The 13,496-nt window shown below is 43.6% G+C and overlaps 1 pseudogene across 1 annotated transcript; it reads right to left on the reverse strand.

Annotated features, from left to right (window-relative positions):
• Window positions 1-3,868: 3,868 nt before the first annotated feature.
• LOC309660647 (D-aminoacyl-tRNA deacylase 2 pseudogene) lies at window positions 3,869-12,949 on the reverse strand (annotated as a pseudogene). Its single transcript has one exon. The product of its transcript is annotated as a D-aminoacyl-tRNA deacylase 2 pseudogene (transcript).
• Between the last annotated feature and the right edge of the window lie 547 nt (window positions 12,950-13,496).

Consider the following 13,496-nt stretch of genomic DNA (forward strand, 5'->3'; position numbering starts at 1 on the left):
CTCAGCCGGGGAAAATGGCACTTGTCATGCTAGTTTTTCATAGTTTAAGTGAATTCTGAGTATTCAGAGCACATTTATTTTTAAGCTTTATTGAGGAGGAGGTAGCCCAGAATTTTGGTAATGATTTTGTATTTGTGGTGCAGCTTGAATAAAATCAGCTCACTAACTAAAGGGTGCTTTTTCCAAAAGGAGAGTCTATTGTCTGTGTGTGTGTGTGTGTGTGTGTGTGTGTGTATGTGTGTTTATTTATCCTGGATTTGTAACCAAGAATTCATCGCTGTTTCCAGAAAAAGAAATCTACTTGGAGAAACTCTACCAGGAAGAAGGCCACTGCTGAGAAGGGCAAGGCCCTGACAAGCACACACATACAGGGTTTGAAACCTATGTGTTTATCTACAGGAGAGCAAAGACAGGGCACAGGCCATGAAGCCAAAGAGCCATGCTTCTAATCATGCTCTGCGTCCACGTGATGAGTGACCTTATCAGAGCCCCTTCCTCTTCCAGGATGGTCCCAAAGTTCCTACCACTGATTAAACTTGGCATCTAAAGATGTTCTCCCAACACCGAGGAAAAGTGTCTCTTGCTCCAACTAAGTCAAGCAGGACATTTTCCAGATTACATTCTCTTTTAAGTGAAAGGCATCATATTTGCCTCCAAACCGGGTACAAGGTGTTTCTCTCCTAAATCCTTCTAAATAATGATAGCAACATTTATTATGTGTCAGGCACTGCTGTAAGCGCTTAACCTGTGTGTTGGTTTCCACAACCCTGAGAGGTAGGTACTGGTATTTTCCCCTTTTACAGATGGGAAAAAAAAAATGACATCTCTGAGTTGTTCAAGCTGTCAGTCTACTTAGCTTGTAAGTGGCAAAGCTGGGATTTCCACCCTGGCAATCTGTCCCCTCGTCTGTGCACTTAACCACTGCATGGTGCTGTAAACTGTTTCTCTACTAGAAATAGCCTGCGTTGCTTAGTGGGAAACCTGAGGAAGAAGTTGCCGTCGGCAAAGGACGTCAGAGAAGTTTGAGAGGTTGTGACTTCAGAAGGCTGGCATCTGGGAGCTGTAGATAAGAGAGTTCCAGCCCCCTCGGGAATGTTTGCAAATAGAATATTTTTCTATTTCTAGGGCTCAGTGCCACACCTCACCACACCCAAATCCTTGGGAATCAGGCAGCCCAGTCTTGGGATGCTCCTGACTTCCAAGGAGACACCTCACACCCAGCAGCCCCTCCCTGCCGGAGGGAAGGGCAGGAGCTTAATTTGCACTGGAACAGGGGAGGACAAAGACCTGAAACCAAGTAGGTTTTTAAAAAGACTGTGGAGGAACTTCCCTGGCGGCGCAGGGTTAAGAATCCGCCTGCCGATGCAGGGGACACAGGTTCGAGCCCTGGTCCGGGAAGATCCCACATGCCTCAGAGCATCTGAACCCGCGTGCCACAACTACTGAGCCTGTGCTCTAGAGCCCGTGAGCCACAACTGCTGAGCCCGTGTGCCACAACTACTGAGCCTGTGCTCTAGAGCCCGTGTGCCACAACTACTGAGCCTGTGCTCTAGAGCCCACGAGCCACAACTGCTGAGCCCGTGTGCCACAACTACTGAAGCCCGTGCGCCTAGAGCCCATGCTCTGCAACAAGAGAAGCCACTGCAGTGAGAAGCCCACGCACCGCAATGAAGAGTAGCCCCCGCTCGCGACAACTAGAGAAAGCCCACACACAGCAACGAAGACCCAATGCAGCCAGAAAATAAATAAATAAATGAAAAAAATAAATTCAAAAAAATTTAAAAAAAATAGACTGTGGATGGGCTGCCTGAGAGGGCACAGTGAGAGTTTTGTGAATCCTTATGTTCATGGCGGGCAGCAAAGGGACTGGCTCACTGTCTCCTACTAGCACTGCCACCAGGCCATGCTTTACCACGTGGGTATAAGGAAACTTAGATTGTTGGCATCTTATTCAGTATGGTTGCTTACGTTAGCTATTTTTACGTTTTTCAATTTGAATGGGTTTTCCTTCGTCTTCATTTTATACCGCCACTTTACTGTCTTCTGGGTACTTCTGGGGAGAGTTATCTGGAAATAAAGCAAGTGAACTTTTAAAATGTCCTTGAATCCCAGGATCTAGAAGTAAATTGGTATCTTCGGTAAACCCTGTATATCTGTAAACTATGCACTCTCTTTCATTCTCAGCCAAGCGCCTTGGAAGAGAGATCACCCCGTACTCAATCTACAGCTCACTCCAAGCTGGCATTTCCTTTGTCAGCTGGGCCTCCCTCCCCACGTCCTTGCTGCTCCCACCTCTGCCCCTCGGCCAACCACCCCTCTCGGAGGCCCCCAGTGACCTCTGTGTTGCTAATCCCCCCAAACGCTGCTATACTTACTTGGCTTGATCCATTAAGGCCATTTAATACTTTGTGACATCTGTTCTCTCTCTCTCTCAACTCTTATTTCTGTGACTTCTGTAATTTCGTGACCCCACTTTCTCCTGGTCTTCCTTATCACAAAATGGTTGCTGATTGTCAGGATTGTCCACAGACCTTCCCGAGTGTGGGCCTTTCCTGGAGTGGTCCCTCAGCACCCTCCTTTTCTGTCTCCTACTCCTCCTGGCTGGTTGACTCCCAGCCACATTTGCTTGTGACTCTCAACTCTCCAGCTCCATCCTGTTCCTGTCTCCACACTGCAAACCCCAGCCCCAGCTCCAGCTCCTTACTTGCGTGTCCCTAGGTGTCCTACACTCAACCTGTCCAAAGTGAAGCCACCCCTTTCTCCATTGTAAACCTCTCCCTTCTCCAGATCTCACTATTCTGGTGACAGGCACTGTAATAGCTGCCAAGAAAGACACCTAGGCGTCTCCCTGTCCCTGATACAAGCAACAAACCCAATCACCAATGTCTACAGTTTTGATCTTAGTATCTTTTGTGCTCATCGTCCTGTCTCTGCACACCTCACATGGCCCCATGGCTCACCTCTCTTCCTGCCGCATGCCTTCATTTTCATTTCTATCTTAAGCATCCTTTACCCTCTTGCCAGAGAGAAGACTCTAAAATGCAAATGTGACCATTTTTGATTAAAACTGTCTCCAGATAACTTTCAAATAAAGTTCAAAATCTTTAGCACACAGCCCATTTCTCTGATAGCAATTCCAACCATCCCCTCAGCCCACATCCATATCAAGAGCCACAGACCTTCCTGCTCTGTCACAGCACCTTCCTGCACACACACTGCTCAGGATGGACTGTCCTCCTTGCTCTGATAACCTTCGTCCATCCATGGGGACCCTGATCCAGCACCACCTCCTCTGGGTAACTTCTGTGACCCCTCCCTTCCTTCCCGACTCCCACCTGACCTGGCTGCTTTTCCATTAGCGCCCCACGCATCTGCCTGTCCTAACAGCATCGTGTCCTGGGACTGCCGCTTTACATACATTTCTTCACAAGACTGAAAGGTCTTTAAGGGCAGACACTGGGTATCATAGATATTCTTATCCCTAACATTTAGCACAGCATCTGGCACATAACAAATATTGAAAAACTGTTCAAATGAGTGAACTGTTCACATCTGTAAAACATACAGTATATAGACGTTGAGTTACATATAAGGTAATGCTTACTGCTATATGTTTACTCAGGTTTGTGTGTTTGTGAGCGTGTGAGTGTCATCTCTTTTTTCATTTGCTATCTGGGATAAATAATTAACTTTTCACTTCAACTGGCAAAAAATTGGCCCAGGATTTGCTGTAATTTGGAAGGTCCTTTGCAACTTTAGTCTTAATTTCCTTGTTGATTAAATAAAAGGGTTTGATTGGCTGTTCACTAAAGGTCCTTCTAATGCTGACATTTGTAAAAACTTTGATTCTATTTTTTTTATAATTAATTTTTACTGGAGTATAGTTGATTTACAATGTTGTGTTAGTTTCTGCTGTACAGCAAAGTGAATCAGTTATACATATACATATATCCACTCTTTTTTAGATTCTTTTCCCATATAGATCATTACAGAGTATTGAGTTCCCTGTGCTATACAGTAGGTCCTTATTAGTTATCTATTTTATATATAGTACTGTGTATATGTCAATCCCAATCTCCCAATTTATCCCTCCTGCCCCCCCTTGGTAACCATAAGTGATTCTATTTTTATATAAAACTGCCTTTTCTAAATAAAACTGCCCTGAATTGGCATACAGCTTTCAGAGCTATTATCTCATTTAATGTTTAAAATATATCAGTATGGTAGATAAGATATTGTGATGAAATGAGTAGAATTCAGTTATTGGCTTATATTAAACATTTATCTAACCTTAATCAAATAACTTGATTCTAGCACTAAACTTCTGAAATATTTATCACATAAACACAGGAGGCGTTTCTAATTCCTTTAGCTCTCAGAGCTGTACTCAAAATCAAGAACACTTTCAGAAAGAAATCCTTGCCTTTTCCTTTTTGGCATCTGGAGTCTCTTCGAGAATACCTGCCATCTTAGATGCCAAGTCTTCCTCTTCACCAGCAGTTAGTTGGTAAGGGTGGGACCCCGGGGGTACTCAAGACCCTGTCAGTACTCAACAAGGTCAAAATGATTTTATAATAACACTGATATTTTATTTCCCCTTTTCACTATGTTGACATTCACTGACTCTGCAAAAACAGCCGTGGGTAACACTGCCTAGCATGAATCAAGACAGTGGCACAACCTGTGCTAATGAGTGTTGTGTCATCTTTACCACCATGCACTCAGTTTAAAACAAACAAACTAGTTTTACTTAAAGAATGGCTTGATGAAACAGTAAAAATTATTCATTTATTTGATTAATTTGTATTGCTATGATACTAATGTATTTTATCGATTTTTAGTTTTATTAAACCTCAACCCTTAAGTACATGCTTTTTTAATGGTCTGACAAATTAGGAGTGTCACATAAAACCCTTTGTAACCCAAAATATCACAGTCATCTTGATAAAAAGTACTCGTGCAATTATTTGATGTATGACCTAAACTGTCATTTTTTCAAGGAACACCATTTTGCTTAAAAGAATGACTAATCACCTATGGTAATTCAAACTGACTCATAAAGCAGACATTTTCTCAAAACTAAGAGTGAACCTGCCACTTCAGGAAAACACCTCTGTTGTATTGGTTGCCAATGGTAAAACTTACACATTTAAGCAAAAATGAGAATTTGGAAAAACAAAATGAGCTTGACAACTTCTCAGTATTTTTCTGATGAGATGGAAGATGGTATTCATGAATGTGATTTTCTCATATTGTAAAAAGAAATGTGTCGGTTGGAAGATCTGCATAACCAAGGAAACCAATATTTTCTGAACGGCTAGTGCATAATGGGTTCAGATCAGGCATGGGGAAAGGTCCTCTCCAAGCAGGAGGTAGACCAAGGGATTTTACGTCATAGAGGATAAGTTTACTGACGTGTCAAGTGTTTGTGTAGCATCAAAGAAGCTGCACAATTACCTGGAAAGGCTATTCCATTCTTCTTGTTGTTTCTCATCCCATTACTGTGTGAGACCAGGTTTTCTTCACCTCCTTAACCAAAACATATTGCAACAGATTGAATGCAGAGAGAAGAATCCATCTATCTTCTATCAAGCCAGACACTAAAGAGAATTGCAAAAAAAAAAATTTTAAAAAGCTACTCGTGGGCTCCCCTGGTGGCACAGTGGTTGAGAGTCCACCTGCCAGTGCAGCAGACACGGGTTCGATCCCTGGTCCGAGAGGATCCCACATGCCACGGAGCAACTAAGCCCGTGTGCCACAGCTGCTGAGCCTGTGCTCTAGAACCCGTGAGCCACAACTACTGAGCCCACGTGCCAGAACTACTGAAGCCCGCGCGCCTAGAGCCCGTGCTCCGCAACAAGAGAAGCCACCGCAATGAGAAGCCCATATGCAGCAACGAAGACCCAACACAGCCAAAAATAAATAAATTAAAAATAAATAAATTAAAAAAAATAGCTACTCATGTTGCTACATTCTTTTGTTTTTCATAAGAAATGTATTTTATATTAACATGGAATCATTTTATTTTAAACAATTTATTAATGAGTAAATATTTTAAATATTTCTCAGTTTCAGTTTTGAATATATCAGTATCAACTATTATATCCAATATTAAATATCAATCGACATAAACCCATGTCAACAAAAACTTTGGGGTGTACGATACTTTTTAAGAGATTAAAACTTTGAAAATCATTGCTTTGTACTATGAGGCTTAGCGATAGGATCAGAGCCTTTGTTTAAAATATCTGCAGCAATGCAATCCCCATGAGAATTATTTCTTAGTTTCTTAGCCTGAATTCAGGATATATTTTAAATACAAGGGGTAGATGGGAGTCTAGTGAATGTCAGTTATCATTGCTGTGTGAGTTGCAAGTTCAACCATTTTAAAGCACAACTTAAGGAAACTGTTACATCAGAGATGATATTTTTAATGAAGTACCTAGTGTTTTTGTTTATTTGAGGACTCACCATTTCACCGTTCATGGGGGGCTTGGGCGGGGAGTCTCAGGCCTCAGTTTCAAGGAGAACTGTGCTTCCCTTGAGAAACTGGTATGCTCTGACCTTCTATCAACCATTTTTCTCCCTTTTCTTTGGCTTCTAGGAAGCCTGAAGCTAAATTCTCAGCTTAGCCTGGCTCGCAAATGGAAACTTACATGTCTTAACCTACCTTACCCTGCCTTGATTTCATTCTGCCACTCCCCCTGCACTTATCTTTGATTTCTTCGTCCAAATTTGCATGGGTATTTCCAAAAGCTACCTCCAATCCTTTTGCCAAACAAGGTAATGTGTAAACATATAAGTGCCTGCAACTACCAGTGATGCAGGAAGTTTGTTCTCCTCTGGGTACTGAACCCAGCTCCTTTCTAAGCACAGGTTGCGTGTCTGTAACTTCTTTGCTGTTATTTCCTTTATTTCATCTATAAAATAGGGGCGTGGATTCGCAATGGAAAGCAGCATAGCCAGGCCTTAGGAAAATCTGGAGAAGCCAGCTGGGCCCCAGAGGCTGTGGAGCGGAGAGGCAGAGGAATCTGCTTCTCTAATGAAAGGGCCCTTCTTTCCAGGGGATTATAAGAATATTCATGACCCTTGAGATCAGCAGGTGAGGCCCAGCCCTCCCCACTCATCCTTTGGGCAAATAGTCCAAAAAGCTGAGGTTGCCTGGATAAGAAAGGAACAGTGGGAGCTGGAAGATTTTCCCGCTTCTCTTGGCCCCCAGCCCCTGTATTTTCGGGGCGGTGGGGGCGGACTTGTCCTGAGGTGAAGCATGGACTGTGTCTTTCATTTCTAAAGAGCAGCCAGCAAGGCCGAGGCAGAAGTCCCGTGACATGACTTGAGACACAAAATGGAATCTTAGCATCGAAGACCCCCTTTGACAACAAGAAGAAAAGCCCTTTTCTTCCCAGCCCGGATTAGGCGAGAAGGGAATTCTCTGGAACATGTGTGCATTGTTTCGTGGAGGGCAGCCAGGCTGGCTCGGGGCTTGCCTCCCAAAGTCAGCCCAAGGAAGCTTGTCCCCGTGTAATTAAAAGGGAAGGGAAACAGCAGGGCGTCTTGTTCCGCTGCTGCCCACCAAAGTGGGGTCCCCAGGGGACGCTGTGGCCCAGGAAACTGGCTAAATGAATGGCTACCGGAGGGCTCGCTGAGTGTGTGGGCCCTGGAGACGGAGAGAGGGCAGGGCACGGAGTCTCGGCAGAGCTCTTCTCATAAAACGGGAAGAAGAGAAACCCTGTCAGACAGCAGAGATGCCTGAGCTTCTTGCCACCTGACCGGACAGCAAGGCCGCCCTGGGGACGGGGCACCTGCTGCGAGGGCTCAGCTCCTCGTGGAGAGCAGAGCCCAAGGCCGTGTTGCCAGGCCCCCGTTTGTCCAGCTGACGCAGGCTGGCCCCTCGCTTTCTCCCGCTGACAGCAAGGCCGGGAGCCCGGAGGTCACAGGTCAGGGCCGGGACGCTGAGGCCCGGGGCTCACAAAGGGGAGCGGCGAGCTTCCCCTGGCAACACGAGTTTCTGGAAAGTGGTCTCTCGTATTTGTCAGTGGTAAAGTGTCTCACTCAGAAATGATTGGGAGCAGTAAAACCCTGAGCTAGAGGCTAAGATATTTGGCATTTATAGAGTTGAATCCAGTTAGGAAAAAAAAAAAAAGTTCCTTTTCCTATAAAATAAGAAAACTTCCTCATGAAAAGCTTTCTAATGCCATTTCCCGAAATCTTCAGTTCAAGATGTAAACTTTCTGCTTCAGTTTCCCCAGCTCCCTCTGCCAATCTGGCAGGTTGGATTATAGAGGACTTGAGAGAATCTTGATCGGCAGGCTGGAAATTTGTGACTCCTGAACCCCAGGTCCACAGGGAAGATAAGAGTGACAACAGCCAAGCGGGTCGGTTTTCTAAGACCCCGCACATTCTGCCTAAGGTTACGCGCGTCCCAAAGGCCTCAGCAGCGAGCCAGCAGGCCTGGGCGCTCTGCTTTCTCTGGTAAGTGATGAATCTAAGTCAATATCGTAAAGGCGACCTGGCCCTTCTGGCTCCGCAAATATTGGAACAAAGCCTTGAGCACAGCGATGCTGTTGACAGTTACGAGATGGCGGCATTGTTGTCTTTGTCACCATGAAGTGCAGCTCGGTGGAGGCTGGCCTAACACCCTGTGTACACAGAGGAGACAGTGCGCGCGGAGGCCCGGCTGTTAGCTCTGACAACACGCGCGGGCGGCCGGCCCTCAGCCCCTCCCAGGGGCACAGCTGGGGCACCGGACACACTGCCCTCTCCACCTACTGGGGGCTGCCCAGCACAGCGTCCGGGCCACATGCTTCCTTTCCTCTCTCTTTTCATTCATTTGTAAAAAATACATTCTTATTGAAATGTAACGTACACGTGTCACCTGTCCAGCTTGATGGAAACTGCCACACCCTCGTATCCATCAGGTCAAGAACCTGAACGTTTCCGGCATCCCACAGCCCCCCTGTGCTCCCTCCCAGGATCACCTCCTGCAACGTTGACCACTCTCTTATTCGGACTTCTAACGTAAATTACTTTCCCCTGTTTTAAGCCTTTTGCATTTGAAACTTTCCCTTGGCATTTGAAGCCAAGGTACTGTGTGTTTGTCCAGCAAGGCGTGGTTACAATGCAGCGCTCACGCTGATCTCCCCTCCACTCTTGCTTGGGCAAGCCCCTCAGTGCTCTGGTATCAGGTTGGCCTTGCTAAAGGACAGAGTTGGTCTGAGTCTCATGGGGCCCTTCCAGTGCCAGTGTGTGGTCCCGGGCTCCACTATGGGGGTGGATGGGCTGCGCACAGGAGGACTATAAGGCCATGTCCATGCACAGGCTTGGGAGTATGTTCTAAGAAGGAGGCCCTGCCCTGCCCATCATGCCGCACTGTACCTTCCGTGCCGCCATCCAGAAACATCAGAAGACAGGTCAGTTCAGGATTCTCTCCACACTACTGGAATACACCTGATTCGGTCCTGTCCTGAATCTGGTCCATTCTCCTATCTGAAAACTGTCCCAGGCAGATGGAGAGAGGGAGGCTGGAAACTTCCCTCTTACTACACTCTGCTGAGTGATAGATATCCCACTCCTTTTTGCATTCCTAAAGCCTTTTCTGTGTGTGTGTGTGGAGTGGTAGTGGTGGGATAGGGTGGCAGGGAGTGGAAATGGTTTACAGAAAGCATGCCAGAGCTGGGGGTTCAACTTCTTCCCTCACAGGTGAAGAACCAAACTTGAGTCTGCCCGCCTGATGTGCAGCAACCCAGTCTACTTACACTGGGTTGTGGTGAAGGAAAGTACAGCATTTATTGCAGGGTCCCAATCAAGAACAGGCAGCTCATGCTCAGAAGACCTGAACTCCCCGATAGCTTTCAGAGAGGGTTTTTAAAGGCAACATTAGGGGTGAGGGTTGTAGGGTGCATGATCAGCTCATGGACATTCTTCTGATTGGTTGGTGGTGAGGTAACAGCATGGTATTTCTGGAGTTAACATCATCAACCTGGTTCTGAGGTCCGCATGCCTGTGGTCAGCATAGTTAACTTCTTCCACCTGCTGGGGGTTTTATTTTATTTTGTTTTTATTAACATCTTTTTTGGAGTACAATTGCTTTACAATGTTGTGTTAGTTTCTGCTGTATAACAAAGTGAATCAGCTATACGTATACATATATCCCCATATCCCCTCCCTCTTGCTCTGTTGGGGGTTTTAGTATCTGCAAAACAACTCAAGAATACGGCTCAGGATATTACCTATAGCCCTTGAGGAGGAACTAAAGGTCCTTGACTTTGTTTTATGGCTAAACTATTATTATTTGTCTTGCTTGACTGTTTTCCTTTGCTTTTGCTTTCCTCACTTCTCTGATTAAATTTGTTCTTTGGAACTCAGAGAGATCTAGGAGGCTCAAGCTTTTCTACAAACAGTTTGGTAGGGATTGAACATGAGAAGGAGAGTAATAATGCTGAATCACAGACAATAACTTTAGAGAACGAGCACTCCTAAAAGGGGCATGGAGTGCTGTGGGAAGACAGGCCAAAGAAAGCCCATCAACCTAGGTGGCCTTTTTGGAGGAGGTGGCATTTCAGCTGCACGGAAGGATATACTTCAAAAAGTGAACTGTCATATTTCACCTTTGGTGTAATAAGCTCTTAATTGTGATAATGGCTAAGAAATTTTACAGTGTATTGATGTCATACATTTATGTTATAAAGTCCCCAATACATTGCTATTATTTTTGCTTTAAACAGGCAATTACATTTTAAAAAATGATCTTTGAAAGGGACTTGTAATAAAAAAGATCATATACACTTACTCATGTAGTTACCATTCCTGGTACTCTCCAGTCCTTTCCATAGATCCAGATTTCCATCTGGTATAATTTTTAATGGATTTCTGTTGCTATTTCTTATAGTATAGGCCTGCTGCTGCTGAGCTCTTTCAGCTTTTTATTTATTTAGTTTACTGAAGTATAGTTGATTTACAGTGTTGTGTTAGTTTCAGGTGTACAGCAAAGTGATTTATATATATATATATATATATATATATATATATATATATATATATATATATTCCTTTTTAGATTCTTTTCCATTATAGGTTGTTACAAGATATTGAATATATAGTTCCCTGTACTATACAGTAGGTCCTTGTTTTTTAATCTATTTTATATATAGTCATGTGTATCTGTTAATCCCAAACTCCTAATTTATCCCTCCCCACGCCCTGCCCCTTTGGTAACCATAAATTTGTTTTCTACGTCTGTGAGTCTGTTTCCATTTTGTTTTGTTTTGTTTGTTTGTTTTTCCGGTAGAAAGCATCCCTTTTTATTCCTTTTATAACAATCTAAACCAACAAGAGAGGAACTTCCTAAAAGATTTATGAACACTAATTTAATGAAACAGTAACTTTTAAAAACCAAAGACAGAAAATGCAACACACATTATTTTGGTAAAAAACTGAGAAACAGAATATTAAGCCATTAGTATATTAAATAAAAACAACTTTTAGTCCCCCATACCTTGTTCCTATATCAACTAAAGATTCTGAAAATAATTTAAAGCACTTGGATGTCCTTGGAGGGTAATATTAAAATGCACAATAACATTTCTGTATTACATTTTCATAGATATGATTAGAAGGAATAGTAAATTGCATATTCTTTCATTCAAAATATGGAAATCTGAAATACTAAAACAAAATTGACAAAATAATAATCAGTTTGTGCTGGGTTTTACCTAGTTTTAACCCAAATAGTGATTTTTATTACATACTACATACATTTGAGGGTATAAGAAATATATTTTTCTTGATTACACAGAATGCTTAATTGTAAAATGCTTAAATACAGCTCTCTAGGAACATTTCCATGTTCTTATCAATGACCATAAAGTGAATAGAAGGCATTTTTCAAATTTTTTTGAGTGTGAGTTTAGGGGAAAGCAGGATGGAAGGTGACTGAGATCCAGAGTTTAGGTGACGTGGCAAGGTCGTCCAATTAGCCGGCTGCAGAGTTATGGATGGGACCCAGGATTTTCTTGTCTAAAAATGCTGCAGATTAGTGTACTCAAGAAGAAGGGGAAGAGAATCTAATTACAACTGTAGAAACTTTTAATTTTTCAAAACTCAATTAGGTGTGTGTATGGTCCATTGGTGTCGAGCTTTAAGACCTGCCTGTTGCCCTAAGTGCCATGTTCCACCACAACCCCCAGCTTCGGCACACTTCCTGTTAGCAGCTAATTCTTTTTTACAGAGAGTCACAAATTGGGAATAAAGTTCTAACCCCTCTTCTTTTCCAGAGTTAGAGTGATACTGCGTGCTTCTTCCTTTTACTCTCCCCCCAAGGGTGGCTTGAGGGATGGTAAGAATGTTGCCAGATAGATCCAATATAGAGATGTGCTTGCCATTTTCTGTTTCACTTAATTTCACATTTAACAGTGTATTAACCATTTTGGGAAGAAGCTCTTTATCAGCTCCCTTGAAAAATCACACGTAGATCACTAATCCTCTCTGGACCTCCACCCACTGGGCCGCGGCGTCCCCCTCGGTGGGGCGTACTTGCAGCTGGGCATGCAGGCACTGCTGCAGGACGGCCCGGGCCTGAGGTGGCCGGCCACTTTCAGCATGGCTCAAGCCCGCGCGGATATCCCACAGGTTCCCACCTCGCGCCGCACAAGCTCGCCCCCCGGGGCTCAGGGCTGTTTCCATTTTGTAAATAAGTTCATTTGTCACATTGTTTTTTAGATTCCACATATAATTGATGTTGTATGGTATGGAGGCTCATTTAAAAAACTAAAAATAGAGTCACCATGTGATCCAGGAATCCCACTCGTGGGCATATATCCAGAAAAGACAAAAATTCTAATTTGAAAAGATACATGCACCCGATGTTCATAGCAGTGCTGTTTATAATAGCCAAGACATGGAAGCAACCTGAGTGTCCTTTGACAGATGAATGGATAAAGAAGATGTGAGATAGATAGATAGATAGATAGATGATAGATAGATAGATAGATAGGTAGATAGATAGATAGATAGATAGATAGATATAATGGAATATTACTCAGCCATAAAAAAATGAATGAAATATGGGAATTCCCTGGTGGTCCAGTGGTTGGGACTCAGTGCTTTCACTGCTGAGGGCCCAGATTTGATCCCTGGTTGGGGAACTAAGATCTCACAAGCCTCCTGACGCAGCCAAAAAAAAAAAAAAAAAGAATGAAATAATGCCATTTGCAGCAACACGGATGGACCTAGAGATTAACATACTAAGTGAAGTAAGTCTTCCAGCTTTTATATGTCTTAAGAAGTCTTTATTTCACCTTCATATTCAAAGTTTTTTTTCTGCTGGGCAATGAATTCCTAAGTTGGTTTTCCTTTCCACAACTTTAAAGATGCTTCTCCACTGTCTTCTGAGCGGTGGTGTTTTCAGTGTGAAATCTGTTATGATTCTACTCTTTGTTCCTTTGTACATGCTGTGTCTCTTTTCTCTAATTGCTTTTAAAATTTTCTTTTTACCACTG

The sequence above is a fragment of the Balaenoptera physalus genome (genome assembly GCF_965194825.1).
Source record: "Balaenoptera physalus genome assembly, chromosome: 4".
In the NCBI taxonomy this organism is placed as follows: Eukaryota; Metazoa; Chordata; class Mammalia; order Artiodactyla; family Balaenopteridae; genus Balaenoptera; species Balaenoptera physalus.